This window comes from Poecilia mexicana, unplaced genomic scaffold (assembly GCF_051168715.1).
Source record: "Poecilia mexicana isolate PSO_F unplaced genomic scaffold, ASM5116871v1 scaffold_22, whole genome shotgun sequence".
In the NCBI taxonomy this organism is placed as follows: Eukaryota; Metazoa; Chordata; class Actinopteri; order Cyprinodontiformes; family Poeciliidae; genus Poecilia; species Poecilia mexicana.
Genome location: NW_028263391.1, coordinates 8,626,904 through 8,653,349, shown reverse-complemented (window position 1 = coordinate 8,653,349; position 26,446 = coordinate 8,626,904). Strand labels below are relative to the sequence as shown.

Below are 26,446 nucleotides of genomic sequence, written 5' to 3'. Positions count from 1 at the left end.
AAGATCTTGTTTACACGTGTTTGTGTGCACACATGATGAATGGAGCCGAGCCCTTCCTTATCGCTCAGGTTAAACACTGAACGAGTCACGTTTGCCTTCGGTGGATTTCATTAACGGGGCGAGCGGCATCTATATTTATCTCAGTGATCTGAAAACAAGATGATGAGACAGAAGAGGGTACAACAGAAGGAGACTGGAGGATTAAGTCCAACGTGGCAATGGAAACTGTGCAGAAAGTGGGATGAGACAGAGACGTCAGGAAAAAAAAAATAAAAAATTAAAAGACGTGAACAACAGGAAGGGAGATTCCAGACTTGTTAAAAGAGTGAATGATGGAATGGCACCAGCAATATTTTATTCACATTTTAATAAAATATAACGCCTCCTCTCTTTTGCTTACGTCTCCATGGTGATACGTAATCTGAGAGGGTGAAGATACTTAAGAGACAGATGAAAACGAGCAAAAAATATTAGCAGGTCGAAATGGAAAATATAGAAAACAAACTAAGGTAAGTGTTTTGAAACATCATGGTTGCATTTTGAGTGTTTTAATCGTCTCCAGGCATGAAAAAATATTAAATTTGAAATTAATGTTTAAAAAAAAAAGACAAGAAAAAGTGCTTTAACAAGTCCACCGGTGGACAACAAATGGAAAAATATGTGACAAGTTATATTTAATCTGTTTTATTTATGAATTCTATTTGAACAACAGTGACGACCATAAGCACTAAAATTAACAACAAATTTCCAAAGAATATCATGCAATGTTGAGTAAAGACTATACAATACTATAAATGAGCACCGTAGTTCATAGTCTTCCTCATCTCCGCAGTGAGCATCAGTTTTTAAAAGTTAGTGGGTAACCAAGATGTACACAAAGGGATACACAACATGAAGATTTCTGCTGCATCTCAGCAATTGTGACACAAAACCAATCCCAGTGCCTTTAATTCAAAAATCATGGTCGTGTCACTCACACCTAATTTTTCTCTCCTGCTGGCCGTACGTCACGCAGCTGCCTGCGCGCACCGTGTCAGCATCAAATCAATAGGAAGCTTGTCGGGAACATTGACCATTAGTCTTGTCCAAGTGAGATTAAACAGAGGACAGTACATGGAGAAATAATGCCCCAGATGAATGAGACACAGCCACACCCACGGACACTAATAAGCTGAAATCCAATTGAGTCATCCATTATATTGAAATGTTCCTGCATGAGGAGCAGCGGGCTCCATGTTGCAGCTACAGGAAGTCATAAGGTTTTGTCATTTGCCACTTTGAAAGCGTAGAAAAAAAAAAGAAGAAAAACTAACACTGTTGGAACAAGCTGATCAATCTTAATTATTTTTGTTTCCAATTCTGCTCTTCCTGCTTAAAAAGAAAATAATAACTTTTTAGAAAATACTTAAAAAAAAAAAAAAAAATCTACATTTTAGTTAAATTGAAAACTAAATTTCCTAAACAATTTTATATGAAAACTATTTTATAATAAGATGTAAATTAACTAAAACATAAATGTATAAGGAGCTCATTATATGTCTCTACATTATAAAGTAAAGCTTCGATAACTCAGTCTAGATATCGAAAACATAAAAATTCCTGTTATGTGTTGAAACTTCAGATTTTTAAAGTGATGTGAATATGACTTTGGAATATATTTATACTAGTGAAAAATGCATGTGTTACATAAAACATGAGTAGGTTGTTTGTTGACAAACTGTGCACACTCATGAATGCATTCATTTCCAACCCCCCTCACACACGGTTACCATGGCTACCCCCCTCAATGTGCCCCGTATATGTCATTGTATCACTGATCATCAACCTTTCTCGAATGCCGAGGGCAATTAGAATGGACCTGACCTGACCGATGTGGACACCAGCACACAGACACACACCTGTCACACACACACACACACCTGCATGCGCACACATAGCTGAATAATGATTCCCCTTAAAAGACAGAATCCGTCCTTATTGAAAATGTGAAGAGCTCATCAGCAGAGGAATAGTTCTAAAACCTGCCCAAGAGCACGGTCTGCACTGCTGACAGATGAAGTTGTTTATTTGTCCTGTTTCATGTGTTTACGTGTTTTTGCTTGACATTTTGCTCCAATAGCAGCAAATGCCCGATGCGTGGAGTGAACACCTGTGGGTGGGTGAAAAACAACCTCAAAGACCGAAGAGGATCATGGGTTTGAGGTCACCACGCCTAAAAAAAAAAAAAAAAAAAAGACCTGACAAACCGCAGCGTTTAATGGCACCTCTTCATGTGAGCCTCTAGGCTTTTATTTATTTATTTTTTTGCTTTTGTTGACCACGGCCCTTTAAAATTCAATTTGCACAGACTTAACAAGATTAGGGTTCAGCATGTTTGCGTGTTGACTGCAGTAGAGTAGCCAAGCAAACCAGTGACGGTTTGAAAAACTTAATTTTAAAATAAATCCAAGAAAGAACAGCATTGGTATCAACATGTTTATTAGTAACAAGGCTGACATGCTATCGCTAACGTGTTTACGTTCACAATTTGCAGTTGTATACGTGGCCTGAAGGTCAGTTGACCACTCAGGCCAGCTGAGTGGAAATTCAAGGGACGTTCCAGATAGATGCTCATGGGGAATCAGGAAACGGCAGATAAGAAGACGGCAACCGCTACAGGACCACAACATCCCGACTCCTGAGTCCTGTTTTGATGAAACAAGCAAACAAAAAAATAAATACATCTCTTTCTGTAGTGTACAGATGGAAAGAGATAAAAAAAAATTTTCAAGTAAGAGAGAACTGCTGTGTTCTTGTGCAGCCTCGCATCGAAGCGGTTCAAAAGTACATCAGACAGTCACGCTCCGTGTTTCCTTCCTTTCTTCCTTTATTTTATCATCCGTTTTACATCTCGCTCTGTTTGTGCTGTTAGTTCTGCGACTTTTGACGCTGTCACTCTCTCTTATCGTTCTTGTCTCGACACCTTACCCATTTCTCCAACATTCACTTTTCACTTGGTGTCTGTCTGCGATCTGTCGTTTTTTTTTTTTTGTTGCTTTGGCTCCTTTGTTCAAAGGCTTCTGTTCTCCTGGCTTCACTCGGCGAGTGTAGGAAGAGCACTTCTGGAGGTTTCAGTGAATAATACATGTCTGTTAAGGCAAACCAAAGCAGGCCGACGCAGATGGAGGAGAGAAGACTGAGCTGAATATAAAGTTTTCATAGAGTGTGAGCGTGGAGGATTTATTAGGATGAAATATGAGCAGGCAGTTTTGTCATTAGGAAGAAACATGAGTCTTTCAATCTAATACATTCACATTCAAAGAAGGAAAATGTAATAGAATCTCTTTTTTTCACTCTTTTCTGTTCAAAAGATTCCTATACATACCGTCAACATATATCTATTGTTTCACCCTTAAGAAATGGATTTGAACTGTTATATAATTGCCTAAATAACACATTTCAAGGAATTTAAGACAAGAAGTGGGTGCAGAAGCACCAATTTTGGGGTCAAGGGGGTCTATCGGATTATAAAAACATGGACAAAACTGTTGGATAGGGCTTCCCAAAATCTAAGCTGCAGTTGAATTGAAAATCTGTGAAGTATTCTTAAAAGACAGGATCATGACAAGAAATCAATTGATTTAAATAAATTCCTCCATTTCTTGAATTAAGAGTGATTAGACATGAGGCCAGAACTGTGCAGAAAAGCTTATTCAGCTGCAAAAGGTGTGCAGCTTCTCTGCAAATGTCTGATGGGTGGTCAAATATCGGTGAGCTTATGCATACATACTTTAAACCACAGTTGCATGTAAAAAAATATATATATATTTCAACAAACTCAAACTTACAGATCAGATTCTTATTTTTGGATGTCATTTAAGATGGTCGTTGCCATCAATCAACCCTAAAAAAAAAAAAAAATATATATATATATATTGATGCTTCAGTTAATGTAGGAGTCATTCCCATGATGACATGTAACACACATTCATCAAGATGCTATTTATTTGCACTAAATCTGACAGAAATGAGGGTTCACTCCGGCCCTGCAGTCAAATGACCTCATCAAATTTCTCTGAATTATGGGTAGTGACACTTTGCTCACACATCTGTCTCGCTGCTCGGGGCGCCGTGTTGGTGACTCATGCCTCCCTCTCTAATGCGCAGACACGTGCTCTCCCAGAAAGCCCCAGACTCACATCGCAGCCGGACCACAGGGTAGCTGACATTTAGCAGTGAAAGAGAAAGCAGTGGGAGCTGAGGTGGGAAAAAACAAAACAAAAAAAAAAACAAATGGAAGCAGCAACCACAACGGTGTTCATGACCTCAACACGCACAAAAGATTAAAGTCAAAATGTAACTCACCTCATTCTTAAGCATTTAAGCGAAGCGTGTGCAGCTTAGGTAATACCTTAATCAGTTTGATCAAATGTTTTGGTAACACTTTATTTGAAGGGCTGTGCAACAGACTGACATGACACTGTCATAAACATGTCATAGCACCTGTTAGGAACACGAAGGAGTCTTCATGAATGTTTACAATTGTTGTCATAAAGTGTCATCTGGTAAATAATGACACTATTAATGCAAAGTTGCTCTAAAAGTTGCAACTTTGCAATTAAAAGTCAATTAAAAGTGTAAATGTTGCATTATTCAGACAATAATGATCCTTTCAATGCAAAATTCTATTAAAATTTGCATTAAAAGTCCATTAAAATGTCAACTTTGCATTAAAAGAGTCAGATTTTATCAAGTGAAACTTCATGAAAACTCCTTAATGTTCCCGACAGATGTTTTTCCTCAGTGAACTAAGTATAGGTTCTTTAAAGCTATGGAAAATGACTTGTGTAACAGAATACATAAATACAAACATCCAATCATTTAACACTTCAACTTCAATCTCATGCACTTTCGTCTTTTTTTTTTTTTTTGGCTCTTCGACATCCTCACATTTCAATCTGGAAAGACTCAGACGAAGAAAAAGGAACAATTAAAAGATTTAATGACAGCAATGAATAACAGTTCTTTGGCGCTCGGGCCCCGGCAGCTGATCTGAGCCGAGATTTGATGTGAACTCGATGAACATCCCGATAACCGATTAGGGATGCTCTCCCCCGGGGCCCGACACTGGTGGTGGAGGTCTGGAAAGAGTGCCATCCTGGAGCCAAAGGATGAGGGTGGAGAAGGGGAGGTGGTGGGTTGAACGCAGCTGGGAAGCGGCCGATGACTTGGGTGTGGATCCTTTTATGCTGAACTTGATTGATGATTGGACACGTCAGGTGAGGTCCAGCGCTGAGGTCGGAGATGAGCATGACGCCGATGGACGAACGGAGGGGATGGAGTCTTCCAGTTTGAATTTTCGCTATTAGCTCCATTTCAATCTGGAAAGACTCAGACGAAGAAAAAGGAACAATTAAAAGATTTAATGACAGCAATGAATAACAGTTCTTTGGCGCTCGGGCCCCGGCAGCTGATCTGAGCCGAGATTTGATGTGAACTCGATGAACATCCCGATAACCGATTAGGGATGCTCTCCCCCCAAAAAGGGGCTGAGGCCGGGGCCGAGGCCCGAAGAAAAGGGGGACCTAAAACTTGTGAGCTGCCTTGAGGGTGCGGAGAGAAACATCACAGTACTGGTAGTCGCCAAACGAGTGCAGAAGTCTAGAAGGTGTTAAGGAAGAAAATATCTAAATTGGATAACTTTGGAAAAAGTTTGGCTCCCTCTTCCTCTGGATCCCAGGTCCTCTCGGCGGGCCATGTGTAGCCACAAGGAAAACAATGCGTGTTGACGTCACAGAATTACAGAGTTTAATCCAATATAAGACAATGCACAGAAACTACCGAACAACGGAGACATACATTCATTTACCTGACATAAATGGAAAGAAGAAGAAAAGCAAAGACATCTTTGGAGAGTTGCCAGAGCAAATCTAATGTGTTACTTCTGTGTAGAAAGTTTTATCTCCTTTAATTTATTCAAATAAGGCGTATCTTTGCTCATCCAATCCAGGAGCCATCTCTGGCCCCTTATCTGAAGCCTAAAACCCCTGCAGTTTACGGCCTTTCACAAATGGGCGCGAAAAGCCGGAACCTCCCCTGTACTGCTCTCCACACAGACAAAAGGCAGTTCAAACGATCCTAGCAAACCATCCGCTGCAGCCACAGGCAAAACAAAGGTCAACAGGCCAGAATAAGTCACTGATTTAAAACCACAATTTAGGCCATTTGAGTCAAGACATGCTCAGTTTTAAAATTAGCTTATTTTAAATTTATTTTCTTAACAAAGGTGAGAAGCTGGTAGGAGGAATCAAATTTGATTGCTAGAGGGGTTTTCATGATATCATGAAGCCCATTCAAAGAATGAAGGCATTCTAAGAGAAAGGCTGAAAAATACCAGGCAAGAAAGTGAAGGATAGTTGAAGGCGCGGAGCCAGGCAGGAGATGGGATCAGTTTCGGGGGACACGATCATCTGGAGACAGGCTGGAGGATAGGTGCCTGCTATATGGGAGCCCTGCTGAAAATATGAGCGAAGAACAACTGAGACATGGGCCAACAATGAGAGGAAGGCTAGGACATGGGCCAGCCGTAGGGCAGGCCATGCTGGGACATGCCGAAAAACTCGGACGTAGAAATGAATGATTGAAGATTTAAAGACAAAATTAATAACGGTTCTTAGGAAATGAATGACAGTTCTTTGGCACTCGAGCCCCGGCGGAATATTTGAACTGTGATCTCGGGTGAACGCCCCCGACTCTGATTAGGGATGCTCTCCCCCCCAAAAGGGGCTGAGGCCGGGGCCGAGGCCCTAAGGTGAGAGGAGGGAAAGGGCAACTAATCCACCTGTACATACTGCTGTAAACACCGTCTTATCTGAGCTCTTCATAAGAAACATGCAAAGGTAATAAAGCGAAATAACACAGACATGAAGCAACATGGTTACATTTCTCTAAAGCAGCAACTTTGAACCTGAACGGTCAGCTGAAGCAGATCTCTGACACCAGAGCTGGGCTACTGTTAAGCTATGAGGCTTGTTGAGCTTCGTCAGGCTTCGGAAGCTAAAGCCCAAACCGTAACCTCCCCCGTTAATCTCTGACACTAACGACTTGAAAATAGAATAAATACATGTCCGTTAGAATGTTTAGATACTTAATTAGCACATTTTTACAAGAACAATGGCAGAGAATATTGCCTACTAGCATAAGCTAAAGTTAATGTTAGCCACAAAGTTTAAGTAAAACTCACTGTCGTGTCAGTGAATGTATAACTAGGCGTGCATCTTAAACATTTCTCCAGCTGACTTGTTGGGGCTTCGGATCGATGTACAACCTTGGCCAAGCACTGCAAGCACCTAGTGCAAATGATAATTGTAATGGATCGGAAACAATCGAGCCGCTCCGCCCGGAACGCGGAAACTGAGGTGCAAAGAGTCCATAGTGGGACTCTGAACCTGTGAGTTGATTTGGGGGACAGGAGGAGGAGAATGCTGAGAGGAAAGAAAAGGCACAGCATACAAGTGGTCAGCCAATAGGGATGTTGATCACGAGAAAAGGTGAGGCACTGATGGAAGGAACAGATATGAGGTGACAGATGCCACGAGGAACTTGGTGGAAGAAGGCCAGCAGTGATAAACCATAACATGATGCCAGGCTGGAGACAGAGTCAGCGGAGGAATACTCTGCGAGAGTGAGACCAGGCAGGAGGAAGCAGGACAGCTTGGTGGTTAATGTGATGGCGGGGCCAGGCAGGTGAGCATGAACAGCTTGGGGGCTACTGGGATGGAGCGGAGCCGGGCAGGTGAATGGGGGCCAGCCATGGGGATACGGGGCGGCGCGGAGCCGGGCTGGAGGGTACGGGTCAGCTTGTGGGGATGCAGAATAGCCTGAAGAAAGGCTGAACGACAGGTGCGGGCTGGAGAGGCGCCTCGCTGGACAGACAGAGGGAACAGCTGGGACATGGGCCAGCTGAGGCGGGGCGGGGCCGGGCTGGGGGGTACGGGACAGCAGAATAGCCTGGAGAAAGGCTGAATGACAGGTGCAGGCTGGAGAGGCGCCTCGCTGGATAGACAGAGGGAACAGCTGGGACATGGGCCAGCTGAGGCGGCGCGGAGCCAGCCTGGGGGGTACGGGACAGCAGAATAGCCTGGAGAAAGGCTGAATGACAGGTGCAGGCTGGAGAGGCGCCTCGCTGGATAGACAGAGGGAACAGCTGGGACATGGGCCAGCTGAGGCGGCGCGGAGCCAGCCTGGGGGGCACGGGACAGCAGAATAGCCTGGAGAAAGGCTGAATGACAGGTGCGGGCTGGAGAGGCGCCTCGCTGGATAGACAGAGGGAACAGCTGGGACATGGGCCAGCTGAGGCGGGGCGGGGCCGGGGGGTACGGGACAGCAGAATAGCCTGGAGAAAGGCTGAATGACAGGTGCGGGCTGGAGAGGCGCCTCGCTGGATAGACAGAGGGAACAGCTGGGACATGGGCCAGCTGAGGCGGCGCGGAGCCGGCCTGGGGGGTATGGGGCAGCAGAATAGCCTGGAGAAAGGCTGAATGACAGGTGCGGGCTGGAGAGGCGCCTCGCTGGATAGACAGAAGGAACAGCTGGGACATGGGCCAGCTGAGGCGGCGCGGAGCCAGCCTGGGGGTACGGGTCAGCTTGAGGGAGTGACTGAGAAGGCACAGAGCTAGTCAGGAGGGTGAAGGCCAGCTGGGTGTTACAGACTGGAAAGAAACCTTAAATTAAGGGTGTAAAGGACAGAGGGGAAAGATATGCGAAATATTGACAGGATAACATTCACTTGCATGAGGTTGACCAACCACCACCAGAGAATTGCGCAGTGCTCGTCTGGCACTGGATGTTAGCGTAAGGCCAAGAGAGTACCTCGAGACTGGTGAACGTAGTCGAACATAGACTTTTTTTTTTTTTTTTTTTTTTTCTCTCCCCTCAAGGTTGCATGCATGCAGGGCTTGGAACTACGATGAGCATGAAGAAAAAGCCGAGACTCAGAATGGGGATGAAAACTGAGGAAATATACAGGCAGGATGAGATTAAGCTTGAAATGGGTGACTTGTCTAATAGCAGGACTGGACACAGCACAGGCAGGGAGATAGCTTATCGGCAATGGTGTTAAAATGACCAGATGCAACACGCAGGTATGCTAAATTAAATGGTGGCGATAGAAGACATGAGACAGATGGTGGAGGATTGGCTTATAGTTAAAACACAACTTATAGTGAGCGATGATCGGGATCGCTTGCTGACATTACTCTCCGGAAACAGGTTAGACAGTGAAACGAGTTAGAAAATGCTGAGGACTTGAGCTGCTGAAATGGATGATGCAAGCGAGAATTCATGGCTTGTTTAATTGATAAGGTCTGGAACGATTGTACCGAGATTGTCATGGAGGGATTTAAGTCAACTTCACGATCTGTGGCCAGCAACTGAACAGCGTGTGATGCCTCACAACTGAGGCAAAACTCCTAATTACTGGATGATTAATACGTACTCGTGCAGAGACAATTGGCAATATGACTTGAATTATGACACAGTCAAAGACAGCATAGTCTTCGGTTGACAAGTTGGCTGATAATGGAGCTGAAATAAAAAATGCGGTAGCCGACACACCCGAGACAATGGGCTGCATGGCTCTCAGTAGCTGAGTGCGCATACGAGTGCTGATATATGAATGAGTAATCCCTCTAGGCTGCCCCGACTCCAGACGAGTTTAACATGAGGGCATTGGCTTATGGGGGCAGAAGGTACACTGCAGTAAAACTACCCATACGAGGACATTTCCAAAGCGTTCAATAACGAGGGTCCTACACTCTTTAGAACATATCAGCGGGCTACAGGCCACTAGTCGACGAGCTGAAGGTGCTACATTGTATAAACTTTCATTATTATTTAACGTTGCCTGCCTCCAACGCTTGCTCGACTCAGTCGGTTAATTGAGGAAACTGTGCAAAGCTCTGCGAATTGCTGGTTGCTGCCATAATTCGAACACACACGGAGCTGAGACAGCAGCAGCAGGTCTCTTTAGCTGTCGCACGGGAGTAAACCCGGTGAAGAATCTTAGAGCTCGAATGGCGTTTTAAAGCGCCTCCCCAAACACGACAAATCGATTCTTCAACATGCAGTTAAAAGCTCTCGAGAATATTGGGCGCAGCCTGAGTGGCCTACGAGTTCGGGAGAGAATAGGCTAATTGAAATGCAGTTCGTAATAATGCGAATGAGACATGAGAATGCTACGTCTTACCCCGACAGCCCGAGATGGGCGTAGAGAGGGAAATCCGGAAAGGTGCTGACCATGGCGGCATGCGGAAGAGAGAGAAGCTGTTGACGTGGCTGACCCATCGCGTGGCAACGGTGTGAAGACGATGCGAGAGCGGTGGTGGAGAAATGGAGGGAGAATGGATGGTGAGCTGGGAGAAAAAGGTGACGTGGATCGGTGCAGCGAGACCTTGGCGGGCGAAGGAAGACGGCCTTGCTGCTTCCGTCGGATCCTCTCTTCGTTTCTGTCGTCTTTTACGTGGCATATTTTAACAGGCTGTCTCCTCCACGTAGAGCTCCGCAGTTAGCTAGCTGGACTCACTGACTGTGCGGGAAGCAATTGCGTCGTGCGTCATGGCAAAAGTTAAAAGGTAACGAGGTGACGGGGCTTATTATGACGTTTTTCGAAGGTGGGACGAGGAGTACGGGAAACCCCAGATAGGTGAGAGATAGGCGGGTGAGCCTGCTTGAAATAATCGAGGCTGAGGTCGGGAGAAACATCTCTTGCAACAGAGGAGCGTCTGAGGGGAAAAGAAAAGGCCAACGCAGGATGAGAGGTAGAAGGACGGAGAATCACGAAGCTGTGGAGAAGATGAGACGTGCTGGCTGAGGAGCTGTGGCGAGCAGATGAACGGATTGAACGCAGCTGGGAAGCGGCCGATGACTTGGGTGTGGATCCTTTTATGCTGAACTTGATTGATGATTGGACACGTCAGGTGAGGTCCAGCGCTGAGGTCGGAGATGAGCATGACGCCGATGGACGAACGGAGGGGATGGAGTCTTCCAGTTTGAATTTTCGCTATTAGCTCCATTATCACCTTGGCATTCCTAAATGGTTTGGAGCCATAGTCATTTTTGTGCATTTAAGGTCCTTTTATTTTTTGTATGACAATGGCAGAAATAGGCTTCCATACTTTCATTTGGGTTCTGAGCATAAATTATGAATATTGAGCAGAGTTTGTGGTTGTGGTATTTTGCTTAAACTGTCTTTGAGTGTAAATCTTGCCACCAGACATAATGGATCAAAGTAAATCTTTATAGATATTTTTTCTCTACCTTTTCTCTCTGGATCCATGAATGCTCCCGTTGCAGCTGACATAAACGGGCTTTCTGTGGCAATAAAAAAAGGAGAAAACCTAGTCAACTGCTGAATATTTGATCATTCACCAGCACAGGATAAATAATTTAGCAATTGGCTTTTGCATCTCTCTCTCTCTGCCGTTGGAGACAAACAGTGAAGGTCTTTAACCATGGTGTATTAAACACCAGTGATGCACTTTAAGATGTCCTTAAGCCACTTCTTCTGTGGAAAATGACCAGAAAATGCCTGATAACTTGTCCGACTGACCGGTTCCACCTCCCTTGCTTGGGCAGGGTGATTTAAAGGAAAGTCATTTGTGACGGTTTTACAATTTATTGATTTCTTCCCTACAAGTGCAAACCAAATGACATGTTCGCAGAACAGCACCGCCTCAGTGGGAGCAAACAGCTCAGATTCTTGGAAATTTCGGTTTACACTTTAAGTAAAACCTTACTACGTTCTGTCATGTTACAACTTGAAACTCTAATTTATTTTATCGCAATGATATCTGTCAGACCAGCAGCACAACGCAATGTATGATTGGGAAGTGAAAGGAATCATTTGTAGCTTATTGAATTGGCCATAAAGCCAAAACAGACATGCAATATATTTATAAAGTATAAATATATTATATATTATAAAGTGTGAGGAAAAAATACCTGCCTTTGCTGACAACACAATGTGTTATTCTGACACATTTTCTCATAATGAAACCTGAAAAATGACTCTTTAACCCAAATATTTAGTAGTTTAATAATCCAGTTGGTTGGTCTTTCAACTTTAGTCGTGTCATTTTTAAACATTTTTTGGCTTTAACCTGTTTTTTAAATAATAAATAATATTGAAAACTTACTGTATTATGCTGAATTAAAGTAATAACTTTGTTGGTGTAAAAACTAACTTAAGCTTTACTAAGTTAGCAAAAAAAAAAAAAAAAAAAAGCGTTGTTTTTAATCCTGGTCCAAATTATGACGACGTTACTTTGTGTCATTGCCGGATCTTCGTAAAATCACGGGATGGGGAAGAGGGAGGGGTGGGGCCGAAACTACGACATCCTGTCCGGACAGGAAAACAAACCGGATGCGTGTTGCGCCGCGTCTGCCTTCGCGCGGCGTCCTGAATGATTTAAACCGTTTTACATCATCGGCCTCACCCTCCCCACATCCCTCGCTCCTTCCCTCCTCCTCTCTACCCCCCTCCCCCCCCATCCTGCACTGCCTCCCGCTGATGCGCCGCGCAAGCAGCCCAGAGATGCTGCTGCTGATGTTGGCGACCGACTGCAGCATCCGACATGGGCATCCTTTAATCCGGCCGTGGCACAGTGAGTGTTTTACCTCCACTTCTCTCCCGCACACCCTCACCCAGCGACGACGCTTTTCCTAAACTTAGCTGCTACCTCTACCACCATCTCCCCTCGTCGTCTCCCTACGCGGCTGTTTTCCCATCTTCCTTTGTGCAGTTTTCCTTTTTTTTCTTTCTTTCTTTCTCTTCATAAGGGGGGTGGCGCATAAACTCGACGGAAACAGTGCGAGCCCGTGCTGTTTAGCAGCAGGGAATTGTCGGGGAATTGTCCCTTCCCGTTACTACACTACACCCCACCCAAAAGTGATGTTTCTTTGCGGAAGAGAAAGGAGGAAAGAGTTGAGGGTGGGTGTCGCTTCTCCCAGCGGACTGTAGCTGCAGCAGGCAGGCGGGCAACTGTACTGCTTGTACAGCGAGGTGCCCAACTTAAAAGAAAAAAAAAAAGGCTGACATAAATAATTCAAAACATTTTTGGTTGCAAGTGAGCATATTGGGGTGCGTGCAGTGGGGGAATGTGGAAAGTAGGAGAGAAAATCTATCTATCTATCTATCTATCTATCTATCTATCTATCTATCTATCTATCTATCTATCTATCTATCTATCTATCTGTAAGAAGGAAACATACTGTGCATCTGGATGCCTGCGTGTGTTTATTTGAGGACAAGAGCACTCAGACACTGACAGCCTCAAGCAGTCAAACTAGGCTAATCCCTAATGACATGGACAAATCTCTCTCTTTCTCTCTACCGCCCCCTCCTACCCTTTCCCTTCACCTATCTGTTTTTTTTTTTTTTTTTTAAATTTGCCATAAGGTACTGTCTCCTGTTCCTGTATTTCCTCTCCGTTCTTTGTTTTGCTCAGTTGTGACGACGTGCTGTCCGTGGTGCTGAAAGCAGGCGTCAGCAGATGGCTCGGCGATACGCTGTAGCCAGACGGGCCTGTCACTGCTCAACAGGTGCCACAGACAAGAGGCAGGGATTTTGAAGACGGCGAAGAACGAGGTCGCGTCGGGATATGTCTCGGTTGACGTCGTGCGTTTCGCCTTTCGTTCCGGAAAAGGGCTCGCTCTGGAGACTCACCAGGAACTCTCCAGTTGATTGGTGACAGTTTGATCAGGCGTGGCCAGCAAGGGGACAACCACAGAGTCAAAGTTGCAATCTTTTTCCGATCAGCAAACACAAAAAGACAACATTTCCCGATGCTGGCAGAACTCGGAGATTTAACTGAGCAACATTTGGATCTCGGGCCTTGCTCAAGCAAGCACCTTCAAACGATTCTCACTTAAATAAGAGGTGGTTCCAAGCCTCTGACCGGTTACTTCAAAACTTTAAAAGGTTAACAAAACATGAACAATCAAAAGAAACAGACAAATGAGTAAAAAAAAAAAAAAACCTCATCTGAGAGGTACCAGTACCTTACTGTCTACGTTTAGGGACAATGAATAAGCAGTATTATAAATAAATAAACCGCTTAGATACAGCTCTAGAAGTGTCTTTCCAAAAAATATATGTTAAGACTTAAGAAACATTCAAAAGTAGTTGTTTCCGAATCTATGTTTGAAGAAAAAAAAGTCAAATACGCTTTGCATTAGTCAACCAAATTCTTAAGGTTGGCCTCTTGCATGGTTTAGAGTTTTTTTGTAGTTTCCCAAAACAATGGTACCAGGTTGTGCTGACAGCAATACTCTTCGTTGTGGAAGTTGCTACCGAGGGCAGAGAGCCTTCACCACCCAACACCAGAGAGATGGAGAGAGAGAGAGAGAGAAAGAGAGAGAGAGAGAGAGAGAATATGAAGGTTGAAAGATCTACATCAAAACTGTGTTGTTATTTTGTTTTTTTAAACTCTATTTGTGGTGGAGAATGATGGATTCTGAGATGAGACGATGTCCTGCATTCTCCAGGGATGTTAGCTGCACCACTCATTAATGTAAGTTGCAAAATTGTGTCAAAAGCATCTCCAAAAACTCAAATTTGTGCCTCTCTTGTTGAGGACATCACAGGCACCTGTAAACTTAAGAAATTAAAAAGACACAGCCATTTCCTGTTAGGACACCACCAAAACAAAAAGGATATGTCGCAGAAAGAAATGTAGAAGCTGAAGAAACGTTATGACTACTACGTTGATGTGATGAGGATGAATTTGCTGAGGCAATGGCAATGAGAGGCAGAAACAGATGATTACATAACCACCCAATTTAGCAACTGCAGTTTGTCTCCCTGAATATCTCTCACATAAAGTCCCAAACAGCCTCCGAGACACGCAGGTCTTCACGGAGAAGACAGAATCACACGCAGCGCCGGAGGTTTATGATTGTGTGCTTTCTAAGAGACGGTTTCAGTGCCTCGTATGTGTGTGTGTCACAGTGTTGGCATGGGTGTTGCACTACAGTGTCTAGCAAAAGAATGGCGATGTGAAAACTAGACGATCGTATCGTGGAGTGTGTAATGACGCCTTTTGCGCTCTTTAAATACATAAAGCAGAAAAGAAAGAGTATGGGAAAACTTCCGACCTATGAAAACTTAGCTGCCCACTTATACCGGCAGACCGGATATTGAGAACATTTGTTATAGAAGAGCAGTCTAGATCAGTGGTCCCCAACCCCCGGTGGTCCCCAGCCCCCAATTGGTACCGGGCCGCGCAAGAAATAATTAAATATTTCCGTTTTATGTATTATTTGAGTCTGGAGGATCTTTTATTTTGAAAATCCTTTTACCGGATTCTCTCGGTTACTTGCGCGCCAACACTGAGCCCACAAGCAGCAAAATGAGTAACAAACAGATCAGATGTCTTTGGAAAGTTTCTTTGCAAAGGGGAAAAGGCCCAGAGAAGAGACAGGAGGATGGATTTATCCCGGACCGGTAGGTGAGACCCACATTACAAGCCGCTCTGTGTAACATGCGGTGACTGGCTGCTAATGAGGGAATGAAGCTTCAAACTGCTTCACCAAGTAGAGACCAAGCACGCTGTGGATATAAGCAACACTTCGGCTGTCATTGTCTCTCATCACTCCCAGATGGGACCGTCTCGTTGCAGAGAAACAAGCTCAGGGCTCCCGTTAGTCAAGTTAAAATAAGTTAAAATTTTCATAAAAGTAAAATGCTCGTTTTTGTGGCGCATCTGTATCTTATTTTGAAGGGATATGTAAACGTTACCATAGCAACCAGAGTCAGAGTGCGTTTGGGCAGTGGTCGAGAGGAGATGAGTAGAGCTTGTGAGTCTTAAATCTGGTTTAGACGGCAAGATTTAAGGATTGTCGGCCGATTCTCCAAACTTCTGTGACCACAGAGCTGATAAAAGTACAGCAGGTTCGATCGGTTCGTGTTCCACCACACGGCAGGAGCAACACGAACCGATTCCAGTCACGAACATCCCGATTCCAGAGGATCATCCAGTAAAACTCCCAACATAGCAAACGGGAATTTAGAATAACCAAACACGGATGACGATGTAGAAACAATAGTGATAGTTTGTGGAGACATTTTAAGAGATAAAAGACGAAACAAAAAGAAAAGGTGGTGGATAAAAGACGACGGGAGCAGCCGCTCTATTTGCTGCACTATGATTTGGAGGTGACTGTGTTTTTTCATAGTTAATATTTTTAACTGAATAAACATAATGACCTTTACATATAATAATAAACATTTCCACATATCATCTCCAATATCCACCGGACTCTCAGTTGCGCAATATGTCAGCTGTTTGGGATTCCCCTCTGTTCTTACGTCACCGCGCTTTCTGATTGGCTACCTGTCACATTCAGCAGGTTGTATTCTCCTTCCGGTCAGGAAATGGAAAACCTCACAGGCTGCGTTAAAAGGGCCAAGACAACCCAAATTGGGTATATTCTGCGGGAACACCAGATAAGGCAGAAGCCTTATCTGACTGTTCTCAGAATGTTCTGATTCATTTATCTGTTTCTCTGGTCACTTTATAACCCCGCCTCAGTATTTTAAGCTCAGGATTTTTGCTCCATGTTGAATTATTCTCTTATTTTAGCTTGACTGTCTGCATTTCGGGTCCGTAAAGCTAAATATGACAGGGGAAAATTCAGAAATCCACGTCAGTCTTCAAATCTTTTAACAAAGTAGCCACAACAGAACAACTTCCAAAGAAATTTCCACTTGCAGTCTGTTTCAGATCAAGCAAAAAATAAACCTATAGATAAAATGCTTTGTGAATACCAACACAACGCCAAACCCCAAACGTGAAACAGGGCGGGTAGCGTTAACTCATTTCTTATTTCCCAGAGCTTATTAACATGCTCAGAAGGAAGGAGGGAGCCTTTGCAGAGGATTGCTCTGTTCTGCCATACGCGGCTCCACACATGAAGTGATCTGCAGTCCACTCTGAGGAAACCTCCGACCTTCAGACTCTGCTAGTCGTTGAGCCTCCGTCCCATAAATAAGAATGTGTTTATCAAATGAAACCAAGCAAAGCTGCAGAAGGCCAAGCCTTGAATTTACTGAAAGCATTTCAGACGGAAAATCTTATTTTTTCTCTCTTTTTAAAAAAAACAAAAAAAGAAAGTCAGTCGTATTTATATTAAAGCTGAAGATGGGGGATGGCGGGGATGCGTCCGAAAATATTCTCCTATACCGCTGGCATGTATTTTTTTCTATTAGAGTCTGGTGGATTTTTTGTTTAAAAAGAGAAATCGATCGTGGCTTTTATATCAGATACGTAAAAACTGTAGGAAAGAAAATTGGACGTGCCTGTTTGGAATCAGAAACGATCAGTTTACTACAGATCAGTCCTTTTAAATTGCCTTGTTTTTGCCTTGTCTGACTGGATACGTGGCAGATGCTACAGACACACGTACGCACATAAACTCATATTTATGAATGGCTGGCAGACGCCCTCTCCCTTTAATCCAATCAGAGACTGGTTAGGACTGACGTCAGAGGACCTGCCTGCACATAAAGGCGAAATACTCGTTTAACACAATGAAGCCTCCTGTTACAGTAAGGCTCTAAACTGCAGGACAAAAGCAAAAGAGAGAAAAACAAGAAATTAAAAAAGAATCCAGGATTAAACCCAGTGTGTCTGATGGATATGATAACTACCACAATGTAGTAGTCTGAATATTGTGGAATATTATGGTAACTCATTTTAATTTTAAGCATGATAAAAAAGTATATTTTTTGCTGGATGTTTGCTTTGGCCTTCAAACGTAATGTTATTTTAATGACTGTGCAGCTGCATCTGAATTGTATCATGCGAAGAGCAATTCAGTCCAAACAGGAACTGCCCTGATAATTAATAGTAATTGTGCTATTAAGTATAAATGTAAAAAAAAAAAAAAACATTTTATTACTTTAATTTTAAAGCTGTAAAAAATCATCAGAGATTCTTACAACTTATTTTTAAAAAAGATGGTAAGAAAGTGAACGAGGGTAGAAGGACAGAGACAGACAAGCACAAAGCCCTCAGCTGACAGCAGACTAAACACAGTAAGCAGGCCAAGCAGCAAGACCTCATTTGCTGGAAAGCCATATGTAAGATGATAAACAACCCGCTGTCAGAGAAGGAGTGTGCAAAAGATTTGCAATTGAAATAAGAAAGACGCCGGGTAGGTTAGAGAGCGTGATGATAAAGAGATGCTCTCTGACAGACTGCTCGTCAGTGACAGCGATGAGGTGAACGACGCTTCTGATTGAACAAAAGGGGATGAAAATTTGAAGAGAATATTCCTCATTTCCGTCATAAATTGTTGTCTTGCGAGTAAACGTTGCGCAGTGAGATTTACACTTAAGCAGTAAGCAGTGCTGTGTAGTCTTTTTAAGTGCTAAATGACCTTGGTGTTCATTTACCACTTGAGGGTAAATAGAGATGTCACCATTATGGCTGGTGAGCTTGGAGCCCCGGGGAGTGGCACTGTTGTTTCTATTTATCTTACAGTCAGGGAGGCAGATTTACTTTGCTTTAAGCTTCAAGCTGCCACTGCGCTGCAATAAGGGAAGACAGAGGACGTTGTGGCAGCCCAAACTGTGATTAATCAGCTCTGGAGACAGAGCATTCACGCGGAGCAACTGGTCTGTTTCCTGGGATCATTGAAGTAGCCCTACTTAGTTGTTTTTTGTTTTTTTTTAATGGTCAACAAATTTAATGAGTTCTGAACTGTGGCCATCGGAGTTAATTAGATGAAACATTTAATCTAATTAACAATCTCAGTAATTAGCCGAATTACAAAGATGATTTGCTTGGCATAAAATATGACTGTGTGCTTCACTGACAACAACCAGGAAAGGACGTTTTCAGTAGACTAAGCACTCGCAATTTGAACTGTTTTCTGCTCATCATCTGGTCATCTTTAGTGCACTGACGATTCCTCTCACAGAGCATCCCTGCCCAGTGCTTTTCCCACACAGTCCCTCTAGACTAGCGGCAGCAGCAGTTGGCAAATACCTAATGGAGTCGTGTGTCTGCTGAGCTCATCATGCGCAGTCCAACGTTCCTGAGAATGGTTTTAAACGGCATACTTGAGATTCATTGTTGAGACGACACGCCGAAGGTGGAGTGTTGGAAAGACCAGGAGCTTCTTAAAGAAACAGAGACCAATTTCCAGGCCGCAAACTGCAGCATCACATTTCTTTTAAGTTATGTTTGATATAAACAGCGTTTAACTGAAGGTGACATAGTTACATCATTGTGTTACATAATGGCACTATGTGCATTGAAAAAAAAACAAAAAACACTGCCCCTTTAAAAGATACGTATCAAAACGAGACGTATTGACCCATGTAACACTTCATTAACTAATCTTTAAATGCCAGAGTAGAGGGAATGAACAGTATAAATAATGAAGATTTACTAAAAAATGAGCAAACTTTCTAAATTCACACTTCAAAAACTAAAATCCTGTGTTCAGAAAATGCCTATTTAATGAAAAGAATCTAACCAGCTGTTTTGTAACTATCAGAGGGGACAAATTACAAATATACTCCTGCTTCATTTTTTTTTTGGCACTTCACCTCTGTGTGCTACTTCCTGTTGCAGCGTCACATACAGTTCCAAGAAAACGCTCTGACGTTCGAAGTTGAAGTGTAACAACATTTGAAAAGAAAAAAAAAAAAAGGAGATTTATTCTTTCGCAAGAGCCATTAAAATTTAAAAGGATATTTACTGCAGTAAGGCCAGTTTCCATCTTGTATATGCTGAGAAACGTATATCAGAAACAACAGCAAAACTGTGATGGATTCATGGATCCTTCCTTGCTTCATTTATGTCTCAGAGGGATCATACGCCTCTTGCATCAGAAAAGCCCTCAGCCCATCTGACAGCCCGCTAATAAAACGGATACGAACGTCAAAATTCTTACAGAAAAATTAGTCTCCAGAGAATTTCGACTGACTTGAACAGTCGGAGCGTGGCCGATGAAGCAAACAATCGAATCAGTCTGACAGCCTGCAATTTCCCTTTTTTTTTTTTCTTTTTTTTTCTATATCAGATTCATTTGGCGTGTCACACGGAGATACAGTGGTCACAGCCTGCCAAGGCAGTAAATCAACCACACTGTAACAAATGTTGGTTCGGCTGAGGAAAAGTAAATGGGGAACGCCACACTCCGGTGATCTAACAAGCCAATTAACAATTGTGGTAACAAATCTAGTGTGGTATGTTTCAGGAGGAAATTCCCTTTAAATACTTGCCTATGCGTATCTAACTGAGGAATATGATCTTTGTTAACCAAAAATTGCGTTGTCAAAATGTTTTACGTTTAAAAAATGACAAATCTGTTCCATCTTTTTTTTTTTTTTTTTCCAAAACAGTCTGCCTAAATGTAATTAAGTAAACGTGCATAACTCTTATTATAGAGACTGATAGCCATGGGATAAAGACATTTGTAGACAGATTGCAGGAAGCTCTAAGCGCTCATAAATCTTAACAGTGTAAGCAACAGACATCCAGCTGTACGTTAAGGCACATGAATTATGCACAGTAATAGTTTCTCATTTAAATAAGCTGCCGTGTTTTTTTCTCTCTCTCTGTGTATTCATTTGTCCAAAGTTCAATAGATCTGACATTGTGCAACAACATATTTCAGAAACCCTTACAGTAAATATTTACCTTAAAAAAAATAAAGCATGCGTTTTTGAAAGAGAAGAGGGATATAGGTAACTTAAGAGGTTTAAATTCAAACTTGAGGATTCGTAGTAAACGCACAACAAGAAAGAGCTTTTGTATTTCAATTTGTGGTGTAAAATTACGGAACAAGTTAAATGAGGAGTTAAAACAAAGTCAAAATGTTATACAATTTAACAGGCCATATAAGGAAGTTATTTTCAGAAGACAGAAATATGGGGGAGAGATAGCACTAATATGAATATATAAATTGAGGCCAACGCATATGAGTGTGTGTGGGTATGGATGTATGGATGACATATATTTAGACGTGTGTGTGTTTGGTGAGTCCATGGCAAAAAAAAAAAAAAAGATAAAATGGAAAATTAATTAACCTATGTTTTTATTTTTGATTTGAGTTATTAATGAGGGTCCATCTGAAAACATGCTATGAGTTTATGGGGTAGGAGTTCATAAGTTTCTTACTTTTCATACTCCTTTTCGACCATGTTAAGATTATTGCGGTGCAAAAAATATGTCTTCTGCATTCCTTGTTTACATCTGATATTTTATGCTGCTATCATGTTCGAAATAAATAAATAAATACATATTCACACCGATGTTGAGTCACACCGAATCCTAAACAACACATTTCGTATTTCTTAACGAGACTCGTGCCGTTTTGCCTGCATTCGGTGAGAAATGCGCCAGGCCTTTTAACGGGGGCCGGTTTGTCTTCCCCGATCCATTAAATGCAAAGCAGGTTTCCATGTTTGGTTTTGAGTGATTAGAAGAGGTCTGGCCTTTATTAGGTAAATGCAGCTCTCGCTGTAAACGTCAATGCGTTTGAGAGCTCAATCCAGTTATTCAACCGGCACTTTAGACTCCAGGAGAGACAGGCTTAGTCACTGCTGATGTGTCACAGGCATAGATGTTCCGACAGCTCTCTTATGAAAAGAGCAGGCGCTCTAACACCAGTGGAGATGATTATGACAAAAAAAAAAAAAAAAAATTCAATTATCAATTTCCTTGTGAAAGCACCACTGCTCTGCGTTTTGATAAGGTATATCATTTTGTAATGACACTGTAGGAATAGGCCGTGGACCATTCTGCTGCACATGGAAGCAGCTTTCTGATGCACCGCGGAGAGGCTGTGGTTTTTCAATTCTCTCTAACCACACACGCTCTGCGGTCAGAGGGATTGTACCTATGACCGTTTCCCAGGCGCCCTCTTAAACTGGAAGCTGTGGCACCCAAACAAATTACGGTAAACAAATGCAAAAATCAATGTGTTTTTTTTTTCCCTAATAGTTCAACATTGATTAATAAAAACGCTTTTTTTTTTTCACTCGGCACTACTCTCCTTGCAAACAGACACGACTTGTACAAGACTGTATGATCATTATTTTCACATACTTTTTGTTTAAAGGCAACGTTCCACGTTTTGTTTGTAATGGACAAGAAAAAGAAGTGCTGGCTGGATGACATTTGACCCTTTTGGCATCAAGCAATTTGCGATTTGTGCTTGCATCCTAATGCAGTGCGATGCATTAGGATTGGGATTTTGCACAGTCATCATTTTGGTGTCCATCAGTGTAACTCAGTGGAGTGACAGAAGTTTCTCAAAGTAATCCATCATTTATATGCTTACATAAACTACAATAAATTATGTTTTTTTTTTTTTTTTTTTTAAGGCTGGCTTCTCAGGCATAGTAGATGACAGATTTTTCTAGCTGAAGAAGGAAAATACATTTCAAACTTTTAGTAGAATTTTAGAATTTTGCTCATAGATTTTGCTAAAAATGTCCTCTGCCAAAATCTTGCTCTCTCAAACCCGACCTGCATCGACTTAATAATCACGAGAGCTTATCTGATAGCTTTAAGCCCACTTGGCGCCCTGCCTAGACATGAAGCACTCCGGCCCTCGCAAAAACAAAACCTGGCTGACAGAAGGGGAAACGGCCCGTGGCAGAACACCAAAATCAGCAAAAAATTTCTCGCACTTCTGTGAATTTGCTTGTGTTTTGCCATCCTTTCACTGACCCGTGTGCGCCGGTTTCAAGTTGAGATAAGTTTGCAGGGCCCTCCGAAAGTATTCAAACCAGTCGTTTCCACAGTTTGTCAAACTGCAACCCGCAAACTTCGTTGTATTTAATGGGTGGGAGGGGGGATTCTGCGTGAGACCAAGACAAAGTCGTACTTCACATAGAAGGAATTGGTGCATAATTTTCAGAAAAGTGAGCTGTTTCTTGAACTACAAAGGCTGTTTGGTCACTTTTTGTGTGACCAAACTTAATAGACAGTAATTATTTCTAGTAATAATTACTGTCTATTAGGTTCAATCTAATATCTCTGAGTTTGCAGATATATTATGCTATTGCAACCACAAATCTTGATGTGTTTCATTGGATTTTTTTTTTTTTTTTTTTTGTCAATTGATACATGGATTAAGTCTTTATAAATCAAAATCTGAAAATGTTGCCACGCATTTGTATCCTGCCTACTTTATTCTGATTTCAGAAGACACCTAATTGTTAAACCGGCATGGCTTCACAATTGGTTTTTAGGTTTGGACTTTGACTAGGCCATTCAAACTAAACACTGATGTTCTCTAACAAACTTGTAAGATCTTCACATAAGTAAGAGTGAATGGCATTTAACTCTGCAGGTTGTATGCTTCATTTTGTTACAACAATAATAAATAATAATAATAATAAAACGCTGAAGCACTGAAGGTTTTAACTCGACTCTTGGAAATAATGTTTTGCAGACATTCTCTCTAAGTAGCCTTTATTACAGTCTTTGCTGCAGTAGTGAACAGGTAGAAACACCTGCTGCCGTCCTCCTTTGTTCAGCTCTGTTTGGTTGGTGTGTGCTTGTTCAAATAATATACAATCAGCGCGGGGCAGGTGGTGGTTACTGTAAAAGAAGCTGGGAGGGCAGAAGGGTAGGGGGTGAGGGGTTGAAAGATGAACATGTAACAGGTGCTGTAAAAACTGAGCAGTTTGTGTGATTTGTTTTGAGATGTGACGGCCTGTAAGTGCTCCGCCGTATTCGTCCCACACTCGTTTATTAGCTTTCGTCGGTGTTTTGGTGAAGGTGATGGGATTCGTGGGCAGCAGTCAGTGTTTCAGATTAAAGCTGCTGATGTCTGTGGAGCGTCTCGCTGTGTTACGCACCATCTTATTGACAATGCCAATGTAGTTTCCAATATCACACGCACACACACACACAAATCTGTTTACTATGTTTTTCACTGTGTTGATGGCGATCAGGTGCAGTAAAACCTTCTGTCTTGACCCGACCAGCTTGGAAATGTTCCACAATGACTGAGTCTTCAGTGTTGGCAGCAGATTGGCTGCATTGCAGGGTGGAGCCTTGGCGCCACCGCCAGATGCTCCATCAAACTGGGATCTGGGTTTGCAGGCCAGTGCCTTGCTGACTCTGCGCCGCATTTATCAGGATCCTTCAGACTGGGGCTTTTTGCACTACTGTGTCGGAGCACATCGTCTGGCAGGATGCAGTTCCTGCTTTCAGGGTGTGCCACTGCGAAGGTGGGCGAGACGCCAGTCTGCAACAATGTCTAGGTGGGTGTTTCTGTCACAGGCTGCCGAGATCTTTCCTGCTATGCCTTTACAAATGTATGTCAAGGAGGTGAGATTAAGATTGATTTTGTGGTTGGTCAATAATTGGTGAAAAAGCGTGAATGTGCGTAGCAAAGCATCTCACATGGATGTGTGATACTCAGAGTGCATTGCATCATTACTTCTTTAAGTGCTTTGACTTTTAAAATCAAAATTTACTGCCATCTTTCATATAAAATACATCTCATAAATCGTCTCAAATCAAAGGTCAAACGCTTTTAGGGTGAGATTACGATACGCTATTAAAAAAATAAATACATTTTAACACTTCACTTTTTAATTTTGCTGTGTAAATATGCTGACTTGGCTTGTTTTGCTAGCTCATTTATTTATTTTTTTATTTTTTTATCTCTCAACATGTGCATACGTTGCCCTTGAGTCGGTTGAAGTGCTCCTACTCACCGTAACACTCACGTTTCGTCGCCCTCGGAGCCCTTTCCACTGCTTCCACTGAGTGCAGCTCCAGTAGTGGCCCCCATTGTGATCCGGTTAAACAGCTGGATAATTGCACTCATCATTGCCGAGAGGCACCGTGGGTGTGCCGCACACGAGTGTTTGTTCAGCTACTTTGCGTTTGCCGCCTAAAGTAGATGAGCGCTGATTGCCGGTCCAGCGCCGCTCAGAGGGACAGAGAGAGAGAGAGAGAGAGACGAGGTTCTCCAATTGAGGACTGTGATAGCTCTCCTTTCAGCAGTGTGCCTAATCTCATCATTATCCACAAAAAACATTGTGAGAGGAAGGAATTGTAGAGCAGCGTTACTCAGCAGTATTTAATCGCTCCACTTATTCGTTTACAAGCCTTCGCAAAAGTGTTAACACCCGGTGAACTTTTTTTTCCGCATTTCGTCACTTCGACGCCGTTGAAATGGCGATTTTAATTTTTAGTTCGTGCAATGAAGCGCAAAGTATTGCATAACTGTGAAATAAAAAAATTAAAAAAAAACTAAAAATTGTGACATATTCTAATTCTACCAAAATCCAATTGCTTTTTTTTTTTTTTTTTTTTTTTGTTTTAGTTGTGTGTATTTTAATCAAGAGGCCCAAGGTAACTTTGAATGGGTCGCTAAGATGCAAAGCTGAGAGCGTTAGTAGAGAATCCCCCCTCCTAATCTGCTTAAAGTTGATCAAAACTCAAATCAAGGATACAGAAAACACATAGAAGAATGTGTCTTGCAAAGATAAAATTAAAGTTTTACTTTTTGGTGTGCATGCAAAGCGCTACATGTAATGTCAAGACGGATGCTGCTACTTAAAGGGCAGCTACATTGAAGTCGCTCATTATTGTATGGAAAAAGAGAAAAGCTCCTCTGAAAGTCACTGAGCAATGCTTAGTTTTAATGGGATATGATGTCAATACTGCTTGCTGCATAAACATTTCGGTGGCCTTGTGCAACTATCTGTTTGTTTAGAATTACATTTGATTTGGGACATTTTTCAGATTTTATATATATATATATATATATATATATATATATATATATATATATATATATATATATAGCTGACTGTATAGCTCAGTGGGTAGGACACCAGTCTGCCACCCGGGAGACCGGGGTTCGAATCCAGGTTGGGGCAAGTTACAACAGTGCAATTGAGCTATGCAGTGTGGGTCCCTAGGCAAGACCCTTGGAGCTATATAGCCTACCTCATACAATGAGAGACACTGATAAGCATGACATGCCGGCTCAGACGTCGCCCGGCCAAACAAGGTCTGCGTCAGGTGCTGGGGAACCAGAGCACCTTGATGAAAAATGGGCTACTGGAACAAGACGGAAATGGGCGAGAGACGAAAACATGGATCTGTTGGAGTGCTACTACTCAAGTAACCCTAGTCAGAGGGGTTACATGCAAAGACTGAGGGTGGAATGGTTACTTCGACACCCACAGTCTACAATGACTGCCAAACAACTAGTAGCTCAGTGCTCCAACATCCGCAAACGGCAACTGCTATCACAACTTGAGATTGACGAGGTACAACACAAATGCTACGGCATAAGGGAGGAGCCCAAAGGTAAGGTCAGGGGGGAGTTAACTACTCCCCACCCCGAGACTGGGTATGCAGCCCCAGTAATGAACGAACTATCAAAGCTGAACGAGACAGCAACTGACCTGAGAGAG

At 42.6% G+C, this 26,446-nt stretch overlaps 1 long non-coding RNA gene across 1 annotated transcript; it reads right to left on the bottom strand.

The window, feature by feature from the left end:
• Positions 1-2,461: 2,461 nt before the first annotated feature.
• On the bottom strand, positions 2,462-25,686 carry LOC106932775 (uncharacterized). The gene is made up of 3 exons (XR_001421354.2): positions 24,731-25,686; positions 11,296-11,349; positions 2,462-2,684 (listed from the first exon to the last, which is right to left on the bottom strand). It is a non-coding gene; the product is annotated as an uncharacterized LOC106932775 (long non-coding RNA).
• Positions 25,687-26,446: the final 760 nt, after the last annotated feature.